The sequence below is a fragment of the Sorghum bicolor genome, chromosome 2, assembly GCF_000003195.3.
Source record: "Sorghum bicolor cultivar BTx623 chromosome 2, Sorghum_bicolor_NCBIv3, whole genome shotgun sequence".
Taxonomy (NCBI): Eukaryota; Viridiplantae; Streptophyta; class Magnoliopsida; order Poales; family Poaceae; genus Sorghum; species Sorghum bicolor.
Window position 1 is genome coordinate 47,099,913 of NC_012871.2, and position 16,579 is coordinate 47,116,491.

The following is a 16,579-nucleotide window of genomic DNA, read 5'->3' on the forward strand; positions in this document are numbered from 1 at the left end:
CATCGGCATCATCAACTATCGGCACTCTTCTATCGGTTTGACACAACAACTTCCCTACTACCGATCAGCCCTTAATAACCATCTTAACTCATGCCTAAAAAACGGTGTCAACACATGCCCCCAATTTTGGAGTATGAAATCATTAATGCTCCGAAATTCTCTCCAGATAATGACAACGTTTTCATAATTACTTTCCTCCTGGTAAAAAATTATTACCAAATCCAAACATCCTCAACCTTGATCCTCGCATCTCAGTAAACACCTCAAATCTTCCAACCACATGCACCAAATCATAGGGAAAACCGTCCATCGGCAAAACTTTACTGTTAGGACGAATTGCCGATGACTTACTAAAATATTGTGCACAGTGAAATATCTTCAAAATCATGATTACTTGCCGTCAAATCATCTGCACAATCCCTTTATTATCGTGCGAACATTTACCATATCCATCTGAACAACCTCGAATTTCATGGATACGGCAAAGAGATAAGTCAAAAATACCCCCACTCATATCAACCTATAAATACTTCCTTCCTCAGTACTCATCTTCTACCTCGTCATTCTCCATCTCCAATCTCATCCCCTCCGGTGGAGACCTCGACGAAAAGCCCCAAAACTCCAACGAGAAGCTCCTCTACAGCAAGATTCTCAACCCAGACTCTTCAAGTTTCTAATCTTCCCCTTACCTTGGAGGAAATGGCCGTTAGTTTCAATGTACCTGAGGTTAATCCACTTCTATCTCTTCTTTTTCTTACCGCAGTTCTTCACATTCTTGCAAGTTCATATGCTTAGTACTTTTTCCTATTTTCTTCTGTCTTTTTTATCCCCAAACTTAGGAAACGAGCGACAAAATAGTTATCCCCACTGAACAACCTCACCTCCAATGCTTGGGTCCAATGGGTGATCTAGATCCCACTGACATAATAAACGCCGAAACCAACAAGATTCCGTTCAGGGCTGAAAATTTTTCTCTAGATCTGTGGAAAGACACCTTCCAATCATGGCCAAAACCTACTAAGGGATGGAAGGACTGGTTTTTGAGAGTTAGTGGGGCTAATGAGGTGTACTGGGGAGAGCACAAAATAGACCAGTGTATCAGACTCTCCATTGCCAATATGAAGAAAAACGAATCGATGATGATAGGAGCCGCATACTTTTGGTCAGACACCTTCAATGCTTTCATGTTTGGTCACAGCCCGGCTTCCCCTACACTTGCTGATTTCTCATGCTCACTGGTCTAGACATCTCGACTGCCGATGATGGTAGCTTTTTTAATCAGAAACCCAAGCATAGGGTATATACCCCTAACATCGGTGGTTGGCCAGGATATATTCAGAAGTATTGGCAAACCGGATCGGTTGGCCAAAGAGAGCAGGCTATTTTCTTAAATATGTGGCGGGGCAAGTTTATCTTTTGCCGCCGATCGGTAGAGCCAACTTGTGTTTACTTATCGGCAGCCGAGCGACTAGCCAATGGTCACCGATTCCCCCTTGGCCGATACCTTCTAAGTTCCGCCTATCACTTCCTTCATCAAGTGGCCGAGAAGCTCTTGCTGGGTGAACCCATCGGTAATTTAGGAGGCCCTTGGTGGTTAATCAACATGTGGCTCAATGCCCATATGCACAAGCGCCTACGGTGGAACTTATTTGCACAGCAGTTTCCTCAGGGCATTGCTGAGGATTACGAGTTGGCTGAAGATGAATCGGCAACTCATTCGCCCCTCAATTACGAGGAAGCTATCATAGTCCTTCCTGGAACTGATGTGAATGAGAATTAGATCGGCCGATTCTTTCAAACTCTCTACAACGGTCTTTCCCGGGATCATCGGGCTTGGATGCCTTATGCAGACGAGGAGTCCAGATTCCCTCTCCTCTTTCATCCTGCCGATGAAGCACTTAACAAGGTGTTGACACTTGCTAACACCACTTGAATACTAGGTTGTCATCCCCAGCATAGCACTAGAGTGTACTATGGTATTTATACGCACACAGATAAATCCACAAGCGCACGGATATTGTTGTAGCTTTTACCAGGTTAAAGGTTTTATCATATCCACAGGGAAACGGGAGAACCAACTACGCTCTAACTTAACCAAGATAGATAGATAGGTGTAAATAGGAAAGATGGTAGAATTGAATAAGAACAATATTAAAAGTAAAATAATAATGGGGGAATATAGAGTAAAGCAATCTAATATATGGGCGATAATAGGATAATAGAGAGGATAACTAGGGTTTCTCAACTTCAAAGGGGTATGTCTGTCTGTGGCGTACCATAAGTATAAAACAACACAAAGGATGCTTATACCTAAGGTCAAGGACTCCTACCAGTCCTACTAACGGGAGGGGACTATAGAGGACCATCGTAGCAGTCACCTACGTGGCCTACCACACGATCCGGTTAACAGGGTATATCCACAAGTAATCTAGGCCTAAGCACCACACTTACACCTATACTACCACTCTCACCTATAGCGTCCTATAGATTAAAGTACTCAAAAGAGTTATGAACCAGAACATACATGGATAGTAATTGCATAATGAAATAGAAGTAGATTACCAGAGTCATCCCATGAGCAAGCTTGATTAGAGCTTGATCATGGCGAAGTACAACTGGAGGAAGAATCGACAGACCGGCCTCTCCTCCAATCCTCCCTCGCTCTCCATCTCGCTACTATCTAGATCTACTCTAGTTTAGAGATGACAGGAGAGCTCTCATCTCCAAACCCTAGCTTTTGCTCTGTCTATGAATAATGAATAAGGATTCAGAGGTGTCTTCTCTAGGGGCCTAGGGGCCTGCTTATATAGCCCTTCCAAATGAATGTGGGCTGTCGGATCAAACTGACCTTAATCGCATGGTTTTCCTTAATCCCATAGGTCGGTGGAGCATAATCCGCGAGGCAGGGCCTAATTGGCCGAGACACCTGGGCGGGCGCCCAGTCCCTGGGCCCGCTCGGCCTCCCGCTCGTTCCCGCGGCTTCTGGACTCTTCTAGATGATAGAAAATTGTCGCATACGTTAATATCTCTATGTAAACCTGACGTGTGGGCCTTTCCTCCATATTTCGTGATAACCCCCTACAGAAATAGACAAACACCAAAACTCGTGGAATTCTGTCAGATAAAACCCTAAGTCTGAGTGTTGGTTGCATTTGGATCCTTTTCATTGTTTATTTGGTAATTAAATTTGATACTTAAGGACCGTCAACAACTCCCCTAAGCTTCCCTCTTGCTCGTCTATGAGCAAGGATGGACTCAAGAGTTTCTGCAGTGCTTTCATGCCTTAAAGGTACATATGCGTTCAAACAAGATCTCATCTTTGGGTTAGGGTAAACTGTTAAGATTTAAACTTACTCATATTACCTTCCACCATGGTGCTTGTAACCGTCACTTGTGTCTTGAGCAGTTAAAAGATAGAACGGTCTAGTCAAGCGCCATGTCTCTTATTCTTGATCAGCTATAGCTCTGGAGTTTTTGCAGATTTTCAAATAAAACTCAGAGATTCCTTTGTATGACTCTCTCAAATCTCTCTTTTGTGGTATTTCTGGATCCTTACCAAGGCAGTGATGGTATATGCCTTCTCTCAAAGTATGTGGTATTTTTGGTATGAGGCATAGTGACATTGCCTTCTCTCTCACCCTACTCTAATAAGGTTTTGATATGTGGAGCTCATAGGTGGGAGACAGCTAAAACATACTTACAAGACATTTATTGCATAGTCAAACCATGGATCCAGAAGAACAAGTCAATAAGTCAAATCAAGATGTGCATGTGTGGCGAATGAATGGTGATAATGGTGAAAATAATGGTGAAAGTCTAATTCTACTTTTGCTATTTTGAAGGGGTACATACCTTCCTTGCACTTGAGGCTTTTGAGGGGAATGAGATGCTCTATATTTTATTTTTCTTTTCTCTGAGGTGGGTATCTTGTGCCCCTAATTCTACTGTCGGACACTTGTCCATTTTTACCTCTCGTCTCACTTTTTCTTTTTTCAGGTTTCGGGCACTTGCCCCTTTTTATTTCCTCGTATTCATATTTTTTTTCAGAGCACTCATCCTCCTAGAATAATATAGCAAGTGGTAGTAACCAAGATAACTCGAGCATTTATTTCACAGGGGATAACTTGGATAGGATAATGTTTTTGGCTATTCTCTCCTGGATAGGAGTAGAATAATTTTGGGTGAATCTAGAGATGGAAATGAGTGGATGTATGTGGATGCGTACTTTCGGAGTAGAAGTAGCATGTATGAGTGAACGTGCAAGTGAATCTTGATTTTAACCGCATGACAAGCTCCTAAGGGTCTACACAGCTTGACCACACTCAATGCTCACAAGCAGTAAAAAGTAAATGTATGGTTCATAGTCTAATAAGCATGTATATATGGCTGTGGTAGGATTTTAAACTCTCATCATACAAGAACTCATCATGCAACATTTTAAAGATTTTCAAAGATAAAACTCTCTAGAATTATAGCATCTCTAAGAACAGATAAACAGCAGCTCAACCTTCCCATATCGTATCCGTTAGTGACTTAGACTTTAGATCAAGTACTCTTCCCACAAGTTTAGGTTTAGAGCAAATCTTAATTCGTAACTGTTGACACCAATTTTTGGACACGTGCACGAGGAACCAGTAGGGTATAGATCGGCAGGAGGAGCAACGGTAACTAGACTGTAGAAGAGTTGCCGATGAGGAAGGTTGCCGATGAAGGGACGATTGAGTATGGCTAAGTCCAGGAGTGGTGGCGCGTTCCTAACCGATGACCAGTATCAACGTTTGCCGATGGCGATAGCAGGAAAATTGCCGATGGCTCCGCGGGAGTTGCCGATTGACCCGTGGCGGTGTCCTGGTCGGTTACAAGGGGATAGTTTTGAGTTTTCCTTTGTTATTTAAATTCGTTTTGTGTACGAAATCTGTTTAAATTGGAATTCGAGTCCTAGTCGTGTCTGATTGTAGCTCTTTGAGCAGGGTATAAATGTAGACCCTAGGACCTTGTAATAAAACATCTATCAATCAATCAAACACAAGTTTTTACTCATATTCTAGCACCTACTTTTCGACGACTTCATCATATTTTCCTTTTATTACGAGTTCTTAGGAGTTCGTCGACTTAAGCTCGGCGTATTCTCGAGTTCCGCGTGAATACCTCTTGGCCGTGACATCCAGGCGCATCACTGTTGTCGGGACCAAATTATTCAAGTTATCACCTTTGCCGATAGTAAGGTCAAATCGACTGGCACGCCTTAACGTTTAAATCGGGTATTAGCCCTTTGTGTTTGCAGATCAGCTTTTGCATCAACACATCTTTTGGCACGCCCAGTGGGACCACTATTCAAGATCAAGATCAACATGTCGACTACCGAGTTTGACTTGGAGAATGTCATCCCCGTGACGGAAGCCAATCTCAAGGATGAGCAGAAGCAAGCCATTGCAAAAGCCATGGAGGACTACAAGCAGCAATATTTGAAGTCTTTTAGCATCAATAGGAGTGGCGAGGTGATCTAGAAAGAAGCATTGCTGGCACCTCGGCAGGTTACCTTTGACGCTAATCCTGGTAAACTTCAAGACAGGGTTGATGGTGCTGTTAACCGTGCCTTGATCAATCAAGCTGGTGTGCTGTCCAACATGGTTTTCAATGCCGTGGTTAGAACTTTCAAAGAAGGACAATTGCCACCAAATTATGTGAGCCCTTCTTATCATCAGCCAGGATCACCGGTGGTCACAGCTCCATCGGCTGCAGCGGCCGCTGCGGGCATAGAAACCACTGTTCCTCCAAGTACGCTAGGAGTCACTAACGCGCAATCTACGCCGATGACGACCAATCCATCGACTTCAGATGGGCAGATCAAGCTTGCTACAGATCTATTGGCATCGGCAATGTCGGGATCGGTCCCTCCTCCTAACTGGTGGGGTTATGGTATGCCTCCAGAGTTGACATTGAAGACACCTAGCATATCTCAGACGGCTGATGTGAGAGGCAAGGCTCCTATGGCATCGGCACCTCCAAATATGCCGATGAATCAGAGTCCCCAGTATACTGTTGACGGTTCTTAAGTATCAATTTTAATTATCAAATAAACAAGAGAAAGGACCAATATGCAATCAACACCTAGAATTAGGGTTTGATCTGACAGAATTCCACGAGTTTTGTTGTTTATCTGTTTCTGCAGGGGGTTATCAGGAAATAAGGAAGAAAGGCGCACATGTCGGGATTACATAGAGATATCAACGCACCGCGTAATTTTGCATCATCTAGAAGACTCCAGAAGCCACGAGACCGAAGCGGAGGCAAAACTGGGCCAGGCCCAGGGCGCCCGCCCTGGTAGCCTGGGCGCCCGCCCCCCTCTGGAGCCAGATCAGGACTCTCTTCGCTCGGGATATTCCACCGACCTATTGGATCAAGAAAAACATAGTACCACCTCGCCTATCGACCCAAAAACGCATAGAAGGGTATGACTATATAAGCAAGGCCCCCCTGGCCCCTGGAGAAGACATGAAGAAATTATCATAGAGACTGAGGGGTGCCCTCGAAGGAAAACCTCTTCTCTAATTAATATTTCTTTTTAGGCTTAGCAACCAATGTAAGGTAGAAATAGATCTTCTAGTTTCTACTAGATTGAGAGAGATAGAGTGGAGGTGAAGAGTGGAGGAAGCCCGGCCTGTCGGTGTCTACTCCAAGCTTGTACCTGCGGGATCAAGTTCTCCTAACCCGAAGCTTGCTCCTAGGATTCTTCAGTAATTCGACTTCTAAATTCTAGTAAGTTCTTGTTTTATTGTTCTTATGGTTTATGAGTTTACTTTAATCTCTTCGCGTAGAATTTAGAGTAATCATTGCTGGCGTAAACATGGTGTTTAGGCTGGGGTACTCATAGATATTCCCTGACTAGCTGGACCGTGGTAGTAGTGAGGAACGTGACAATTCCGAGCTACCTTTGTAGATCACATCTCGTTAGCAGGAAGGATAGGGTTATAGGTGCGGGTTGAACATCCTTTGTGGTGTCTAGATTCCGTTAGCCTCCCCATTAGAACAGTAGATCATCCTTACCAAGGTTAGAAGGAGACCACGGTTGCAGTCTTCTCTATTTATCACTCACATCGAAAGACATTCTTTGTGCCTAAAGGTTAGTAGTAATAGACCGGTTAGTCAGATGCACTCTTTCTCCTAGTGGTAAAAAAATAAATACGATACTCTGGATAATTTCCCGGGTGAAGTGCTCACCGATATCCGTGCGCTTGCGGATCAATTCCTTATTGCGTTCCCAAATATCAACAAGCATTTCTAGCGCCGTTGCCGGGGAGAAAGACGGTTGCTGAGATAACCTGAGTCTTGCTATTAGCTTGTATCTATACTTTTATCTTTTATATCCTTTATTTATTTTTCTTTATTCTTACCTTATGGAAACCAAAATTCTAAATCGATCCATGAGTCTGCAATCCCTTTAGCAACTGACCTTTTACCATGGGAATCATCACAGCCTATCCAAACATCCCAGTATAAGTTAAGTTCTAGGTTGATTGCCATGATTCAAAACCTATCTTTTTGGGGAAAGGAAGACGAAAACCCTTACCTTCATATTAGAGATTTTGAGCAAACATGTGATTGTCTTCGCATTGAAGGCATTTCTGATAAGACTTTACGTTGGAAGCTTTTTCCTTTTTCTCTAAGGGGAGAAGCTAGACAATGGTACAGTCAGAAGGTAAGTCAACAACAAGGTGAATGGGGAGTTTTACGAGCCAACTTTTGTCTAGATTTCTATTCCCTTGACCGTATAGCCGACCTTAGACTCGAAGTCCTATCTTTTAAACAAAAAGATAATGAAACTTTGGGAAAATCCTGGAAACGTTTTTCTGATCTTTTAGAATCTGGTCCAAACCTTAATCTTGAAGACCCTGTTCTTTTATTTCACTTTTTTCGAGGTCTTCAGAAAAATCACAAACAAATGCTTCACACAATGTCTAGAGGTTCTTTCTTTCGCATCCCTGCTGATGAAGCTAGAGTGATCCTAGATAGAATCCTAGAAGCTGAGATGGATAATACCCTTCATGATGAAACCTACGAAGCCGAAGTAGACACTCTGCCAAATTCTTCATCTACTTTAGCTATCCCAAGTTCTGAGCCACAAGAGGAAGAAATTCCACTACCGGACTTCATGCTGGATATAGAATCCGATCTTTTTGCCGATTTTGGAAATATTTCAAACTACCATTCTATTGACAAACCCCAAAACGGCCAGTTTAGCATTTATTTACCAAGTGAATATCAATTGAGAGAGCTTATCTCAGTCATGAGTAGCGAATGGTTGGAGGAATCAGAGCTTTCCTCTGATGTGATCTGTTTGGACACACCCTCTATAACTATACGCTGTGCTTATAATTCTGATCGATTTAATGCTCTTTATAATCCTGTTGTGGGGATCAACATTATGTCCGAATCTTTTGCACTTAATCTATTTAAAAATCTTGTCTTAACCCCCACAACAAAGGTCATAAAGGAATCTTCGGGACGATTGGTCCCCAGTCTTGGAATTATTAATGTCCTACCTCTTACGGTAAAAGGCTCCATGGTTCATTTGAACTTCTATATCTTTGATACATGGGACTTCGACCTGTTGATAGGACAACCTTTTAGAAGACTCCTTTATGAAGGTCATACTGGAAAGCTACACATTTCTTTTGGAAAAACTTTTAAATTCCCAATAATAATTTCACACTCCTTAAACAATAAGGCCGAGTCATATCTTTTGCCTGATCCTATGGAGGAAGTAAAGGCTGCATCTCTAGAGCTTTTAGATGAACCAGACTTAGAAGACGAAACTCCTTTCTTCACTGCAGAAGAAGACGAACCTTCTGAGCCTGAACCCTTAGATGAGTTTGCGGAAACACCTAGACCTCCCATAGAGCTTAAAACTTTACCACCCGGTCTTACCTATGCTTTCCTAAACAATAATCCAGAGTTCCCTGTGATCATTAGCGATAAACTCACTCAGGATCAAACTCTGCGATTAATGACCATTCTTGAGAAACATCACTCGGTTTTTGGCTATTCACTTCAAGATCTTACAGGAATCAGTCCTATGATTTGTACCCATCGTATTCCAACAGATCCTTCTGTTACACCCTCTCGAGAACCCCAACGTAGACTTAATAATATTATGAGAGAGGTAGTTAAAAAGGAAGTTATAAAGTTGCTGCATGCAGGGATTATATATCCTGTGCCGCACAGTGAGTGGGTGAGCCCAGTACAAGTTGTGCCTAAAAAGGGAGGCATGACTGTTATTATGAATGAAAAGAACGAACTAATTCCGCAACGCACCGTCACAGGATGGCGGATGTGCATAGACTATAGAAAACTAAACAAAGCCACGAGAAAGGATCACTTTCCTTTACCTTTTATAGATGAGATGCTAGAGCTGTTAGTAAACCATTCGTTCTTCTATTTTTTAGATGGATATTCAGGGTATCATCAAATCCCGATCCATCCCGATGATCAAAGCAAAACCACTTTTACATGCCCATATGGAACTTATGCTTATCGTAGAATGTCTTTTGGGTTATGTAATGCACCAGCTTCTTTTCAAAGATGCATGATGTCTATATTTTCTGATATGATTGAAGAGATTATGGAAGTTTTCATGGATGATTTCTCTGTTTATGGAAAAACTTTTGATAGTTGTCTTGAAAACTTAGACAAGGTTTTGCAAAGATGTGAAGAAAAGCACTTAATCCTTAATTGGGAAAAATGTCATTTTATGGTTAGAGAAGGAATAGTGCTAGGACACTTAGTGTGTGAAAGAGGTATTGAGGTAGACAAAGCTAAAATTGAAGTAATTGAACAACTACCTCCACCTGTGAATATAAAAGGAATTCGAAGCTTTCTTGGCCATGCTGGTTTTTATCGTAGATTCATAAAAGATTTTTCATTTATTGCTAGACCACTTACTCTTTTGCTAGCCAAGGATGTTCCTTTCGAATTTGATGATGCATGTTTAACATCTTTCAATTTATTAAAGAAAGCACTCATCTCTGCACCAATCATTCAACCCCCTGATTGGTCGTTGCCTTTTGAAATTATGTGTGATGCTAGTGATTATGCTGCGGGGGCAGTATTGGGACAAACTAAAGATAAGAAGCATCATGCAATTGCTTATGCCAGTAAAACTTTGACAGGAGCTCAACTTAATTATGCAACCACTGAAAAAGAGCTTCTGGCTGTTGTCTTTGCCATTGATAAATTTAGATCTTATTTAGTTGGAGCTAAAATAATTGTTTACACTGATCATGCTGCATTAAAATATTTGCTCACTAAAAAAGATGCTAAACCTCGCCTAATTAGATGGATTTTATTACTCCAAGAATTTGACTTAGAAATAAAAGATAAAAAGGGAGTAGAAAATTCTGTTGCTGATCACTTGTCTAGAATGTATTTTAAGAGTCCACAGGAAACCCCCATCAATGATTCACTCCAAGACGATATGCTCTACGGGATTAATAGGTCTGACCCCTGGTATGCAGATATTGTTAATTTTATGGTTTCAGGGTATGTACCACCAGGAGCAAACAAGAAGAAGCTTATTCAAGAAAGTCGTTCACATATATGGGATGAGCCATACCTCTTCCGAGTATGCTCTGACGGCTTACTCAGGAGATGTGTGACCACTGAGGAAGGATGGAAGATCATCGACAGATGTCATTCGTCACCATATGGAGGTCACTATGGAGCATTCTGTACACATTCAAAGATCTGGCAGTGTGGATTCTATTGGCCTACAATGTATGAAGACACGAAGCAATATATCAGAAGATGTGGGCCATGTCAAAGATACGGAAACATAAATACAAGGGATGCAATGCCACTCACCAACAACCTTCAGATTGAGCTCTTTGATGTTTGGGGAATAGACTACATGGGTCCATTTCCTCCATCAAAGAAGTGCGAGTATATCTTGGTGGCGGTTGACTATGTCTCCAAGTGGGTAGAAGCATTACCTTGCAAGCATGCCGACAACGTCAGTTCAAAGAGGATGTTTGAAGAAATTATATTTCCAAGATTTGGAGTCCCCAGAGTAGTGATAAGTGATGGAGGAGCACACTTCATCGACAAACGCTTCAAGCAATATCTATCAAGACATGGAATCCGTCACAACGTCGCTACCCCTTATCATCCTCAGACAAGTGGCCAAGCAGAGACTTCCAACAAACAAATCAAAAATATTCTTCAGAAGACAGTAAATGAAATGGGAACGGCATGGAAAGACAAGTTACCCGATGCACTCTGGGCATACCGGACAGCATACAAGACCCCAATCGGAATGTCTCCATACCGATTGGTGTACGGGAAGACTTGCCATCTACCTGTTGAACTAGAGTTCAAAGCACACTGGGCCATAAAGAGATGGAATATGGACCTAGATGCTGCTGGAGATTATAGAAGAATGCAACTATCAGAATTGGAAGAATGGCGAGAGAAGGCATATCACAATTCAAAGATCTACAAAGAAAGAGTCAAGAGGTGGCATGACAAGAGAATCAAGAAGAAGGAGTTCACACCCGGAGATAAGGTATTACTTTTTAATTCCAGGGTAAAGCTTTTCGGGCATGGAAAACTCCGGAGCAAATGGGAAGGACCATTCAAGGTAATCAATTCATCATCCCACGGAGCTATCACACTTCAAAACAGCGAAGGTACGTTATTCAAGGTAAATGGTCAACGTCTTAAATTATTTTTAGAGCCCAATGAGGAATTTGAAGAAATAGACGTAGTCCATTTTTACCTTCCCATGGAGAATTAGAGCCCGACACTTTTGGTCTGATGGTTTTGGGTCATATATATATATTTCTAAATAATTTCGCATCTAGAACCGCGTTCGGAAAAGTGGCCCACAGAGGGGCCAGAGAGAGGGCGGGCGCCCAGGTCAAGTGGGCGGGCGCCCAGCCCCTGTTCCCTCTCGGTCCCGACTTTCTCTGTTATGGAAAATGCACTTAGGGTGATCCGAATAATCCCTCGGATGGAAAGTTTTGCATGCACATCGACGGGAGCAACCCGAACAACCCATAGAGGCACCCTTTTGACCCCTATATAAACAGACCCCTGACCTCAGTTTTCAAACACCAAGCCACCAAGCTTTCTCTCCTTCAATTAGAGCTTGATTAGCTCTCCTTCAATTAAAATTTTATTAGTTCCTTGCTACTCCAATGGCCGAGAAGTACCACGATGATTGGGAAGTCGTCCCCTTCAACCTCAACATAGAGCCTGTGGAAGACCCCGATGCCCGTGCTCTCGTCCCGGCCAACACAGAGCGTCAGCTAGAAGCCATGCCATTACGCCAACGCAGCTCCGCCCAATCTTACCATGCTCAACCAGTTCTCACCGCACCACCACAACCCCTACTCCTTAAAGGATCATCATCCAAGACGAAGACCACTATCAAGGTGCCAATCGTCACAAGGATCCTTCCACCTAGACCCTATGAGAGGGTCGTTGGAGTCAAGACCAACCGAAGCGGCGAGATCAACAACGTACGCTACACTACGGAGGAGGAAAGGCCTTACTTTGAAGGGATTAGAGCAGCCAAAGTCCGTTTCATCCCTCCAAAGGCAGCCCCGAAGCACTCTCTCAATGCTTTTGAGACACCTCCCAAGCGTCGTAAGACTATAATGGATATTGATGAGGAAGTTCGCAGGCTAGATAGAGTTATCATAGACCTCCAGTCCTCGATTAATTCCCTCACTAGGCAGCTCTCTAACCACAACACCATTATACTAGGCCTTAGGCAGGATCTTGCCAGTGCCAACAAGAAGATCAAGGAATTAGAGCGCCGCTAAGTTATCTAGATTAGACCTTGAGGCAATGCATCTTAGTCATTTATCTTTAAATTCGGTTTAGGTTTGCAATTATCATCAGTTTGCTATTATCATTAGTTTGCTATCAGTCTTTTGTAATAAATGCCTCAAGATTAATAAAGAGTATTATTATTATTATTATTATTATTATTATTATTATTATTATTATTATTATTATTATTATTATGTCTTGTGCGTCTCCACTTTATTTTTGTGCAAGAAAGCAGAAAACAAGTATGGGGGAGATCCCTCGACATGCCAAACACACTCCAACTACACCACTCCACGATTCAGGTACACACTCTGCACACTTTACTTTACATACATATTTTTGATTATGCAGATTACTGTTTCCGACATGATAAGATAAAAAGATTAAAATATTTCTAATCATGATTAATCTCAATTTATGATATTTACTGAAAACTTGCAATTATTATAAAATTATTTTAAAAACCCTATGTTACTTAAGTCAATTGGAATATGTGATGGTAGAGTATGAGTTTCTTATTCTTGATATCATTGTTGCTTGGAGAATTTATTTCAAAATATTCAAATTTCTAGCTACCATCCTCAGTGTTTCATATGCCTGATAAAACTGAAAATATTAATTATGATTATAAAAGCTATCTGCTCTGTATTGAGTTTGTTCAAAATGAGTTAGACCCTTGTTGAGAGATTTATCATGCTCCCAAGATCAAGACATTATTTCAGTAAGATTCACTCTTCCGAAGTATTATTGCATTAGAGGCATGGGCTATGCAAAAATAGAAGATATTTCGAGGAAATAAAAAGGAGCAAGTGCTCGACAACCTCGCAGAAAAAATGGACAAGTGTCCGGCAGTAGAATTAGGGGTACCTCGGTATCCACTTAAAAAAAGAAGAAAAAAGAGAAAAGAGAAAAAAATGATAGCCCATGGTCCCTCTAATAAGCAATATGCCAGCAAGAGTTGACAAAGTTTTTAATTTCCAAAGTCTTTGATCTAAGAGTATGACATTCCCCTCCTCGGATCCCGTTTTGATCAGGCAATAAATGCAAAGTAAGAATGCTTGAGAATTTTTGCAAAATAAAACAGCCTCAGTGAGATATATAAAAGATAATGAGTGATCTGAGAGAACCTATGAGGATAAAAAGGTATGCTAACTTTCTTTCAAAAATATACAAAAACTCCAAGTGACAGGATTGAGAAGAAAGGATCTTTACTCTTAACCATATACTTCCCTAACTATGGTACACAGTGAATTTTTAACACCCTGCAATTATATAAAGAATGCTTTAAAATGTTTTACCCCAGATATTGTTCTTAACCATCCTTTTCTCGAGGACGAGTAAAAGCCTAAGTATGGGGGTATTTGTTGACGGTTCTTAAGTATCAATTTTAATTATCAAATAAACAAGAGAAAGGACCAACATGCAATCAACACCTAGAATTAGGGTTTGATCTGACAGAATTCCACGAGTTTTGTTGTTTATCTGTTTCTGCAGGGGGTTATCAGGAAATAAGGAAGAAAGGCCCACATGTTGGGATTACATAGAGATATCAACGCACCGCGTAATTTTGCATCATCTAGAAGACTTCAGAAGCCACGAGACCGAAGCGGAGGCAAAACTGGGCCAGGCCCAGGGCGCCCGCCCTGGTAGCCTGGGCGCCCGCCCCCCTCTGGAGCCAGATCAGGACTCTCTTCGCTCGGGATATTCCACCGACCTATTGGATCAAGAAAAACATAGTACCACCTCGCCTATCGACCCAAAAACGCATAGAAGGGGAGGACTATATAAGCAAGGCCCCCCTGGCCCCTGGAGAAGACATGAAGAAATTATCATAGAGACTGAGGGGTGCCCTCGAAGGAAAACCTCTTCTCTAATTAATATTTCTTTTTAGGCTTAGCAACCAATGTAAGGTAGAAATAGATCTTCTAGTTTCTACTAGATTGAGAGAGATAGAGTGGAGGTGAAGAGTGGAGGAAGCCCGGCCTATCGGTGTCTCTCCAAGCTTGTACCTGCGGGATCAAGTTCTCCTAACCCGAAGCTTGCTCCTAGGATTCTTCAGTAATTCGACTTCTAAATTCTAGTAAGTTCTTGTTTTATTGTTCTTATGGTTTATGAGTTTACTTTAATCTCTTCGCGTAGAGTTTAGAGTAATCATTGCTGGCGTAAACGTGGTGTTTAGGCTGGGGTACTCATAGATATTCCCTGACTAGCTGGACCGTGGTAGTAGTGAGGAACGTGACAATTCCGAGCTACCTTTGTAGATCACATCTCGTTAGCAGGAAGGATAGGGTTTATAGGTGCGGGTTGAACATCCTTTGTGGTGTCTAGATTCTGTTAGCCTCCCCATTAGAACAGTAGATCATCCTTACCAAGGTTAGAAGGAGACTACGGTTGCAGTCTTCTCTATTTATCACTCACATCGAAAGACATTCTTTGTGCCTAAAGGTTAGTAGTAATAGACCGGTTAGTCAGATGCACTCTTTCTCCTAGTGGTAAAAAAATAAATACGATACTCTGGATAATTTCCCGGGTGAAGTGCTCACCGATATCCGTGCGCTTGCGGATCAATTCCTTATTGCGTTCCCAAATATCAACATATACTACAACTACTACTGCAAGGCCTTACACTGGGAATTCTCAAGCTGCAATGTTCCAGATGCCTAACGCATCGGCAGATTCAATGCCGACGCAACAGAGGTTTATGACACAGCCAGGGTTCGGCAATTCAATGATGATGCCCAATCCTCAGCCATCGGCAGGGTTCATGCCGATGAATGCTAACACTGGATGGACAGGGCAGTTAGTCTTTCCACTGGATCAACAGAATCAACAAGGCCAGATCTACCCTGGGTTCCAGAATCAAGGGATGCCCAATCAGCTGATGAATCTTGGTCAACAATTTGGTGGTCAGACAATCAACCCCATGTTCCATGCAGATCGTGCGCCTCAACAACACGTGGAAGTGTATCAGCAGGCGCCAGATCCACAACCACCCCATCGGCAAGATGCTGATGCCTATTGGGCCGATAAGATTGCTGAAGTAATGAGAGACCAATTTGGGATAAAACCCAAAGTCAACACTTACTCTTATCAGACACCGTATCCTCCTGCATATGATCTGATTCCACTTCCAAATCGATATAAGGTACTAGATTTCACTAAGTTTTCCAGACAGGATGATACATCAACCATGGAACATGTCAACAGGTTCATCATCCAATGTGGAGAAGATGCTAATAGGGACGAGTTAAGGGTTCGCTTGTTCTCGTCATCATTATCTGGATCGAGTTTCACTTGGTTTATATCATTACCTCCCAACTCAGTGATTACTTGGGCCGATCTAGAGAAGCAATTCCACAAATACTTCTTTTCTGGGGTCCATGAGAAGAAGATCACCGATCTGGTCAAATTGAAGCAACGCAATGATCAATCGGTTGAAAGCTTTGTACAAAGAATGCGGAAGGTCAAGAACAAATGCTATAGTCTGGTTTTGGACGATCGGCAGCTAGCCGATTTGGCTTTCCAGGGTTTGTTGCCACACATCAGAGACAAGTATGCATCTCAAGAATTCGAAAGCTTAAGTCATTTGGTACGGAGAATTTCTGATCAAGATATCAGGCCTTTTGAGCCCAAGAGAGCATGGAACAAAAAAGTGTCATTCGTTGATGAAGAAACAAGCTCGGATTCTGATGAGGAGCCAGTCATCGGCTTGGCAGAGTGGGTAAAAAATAAGAAGCCGATGTCT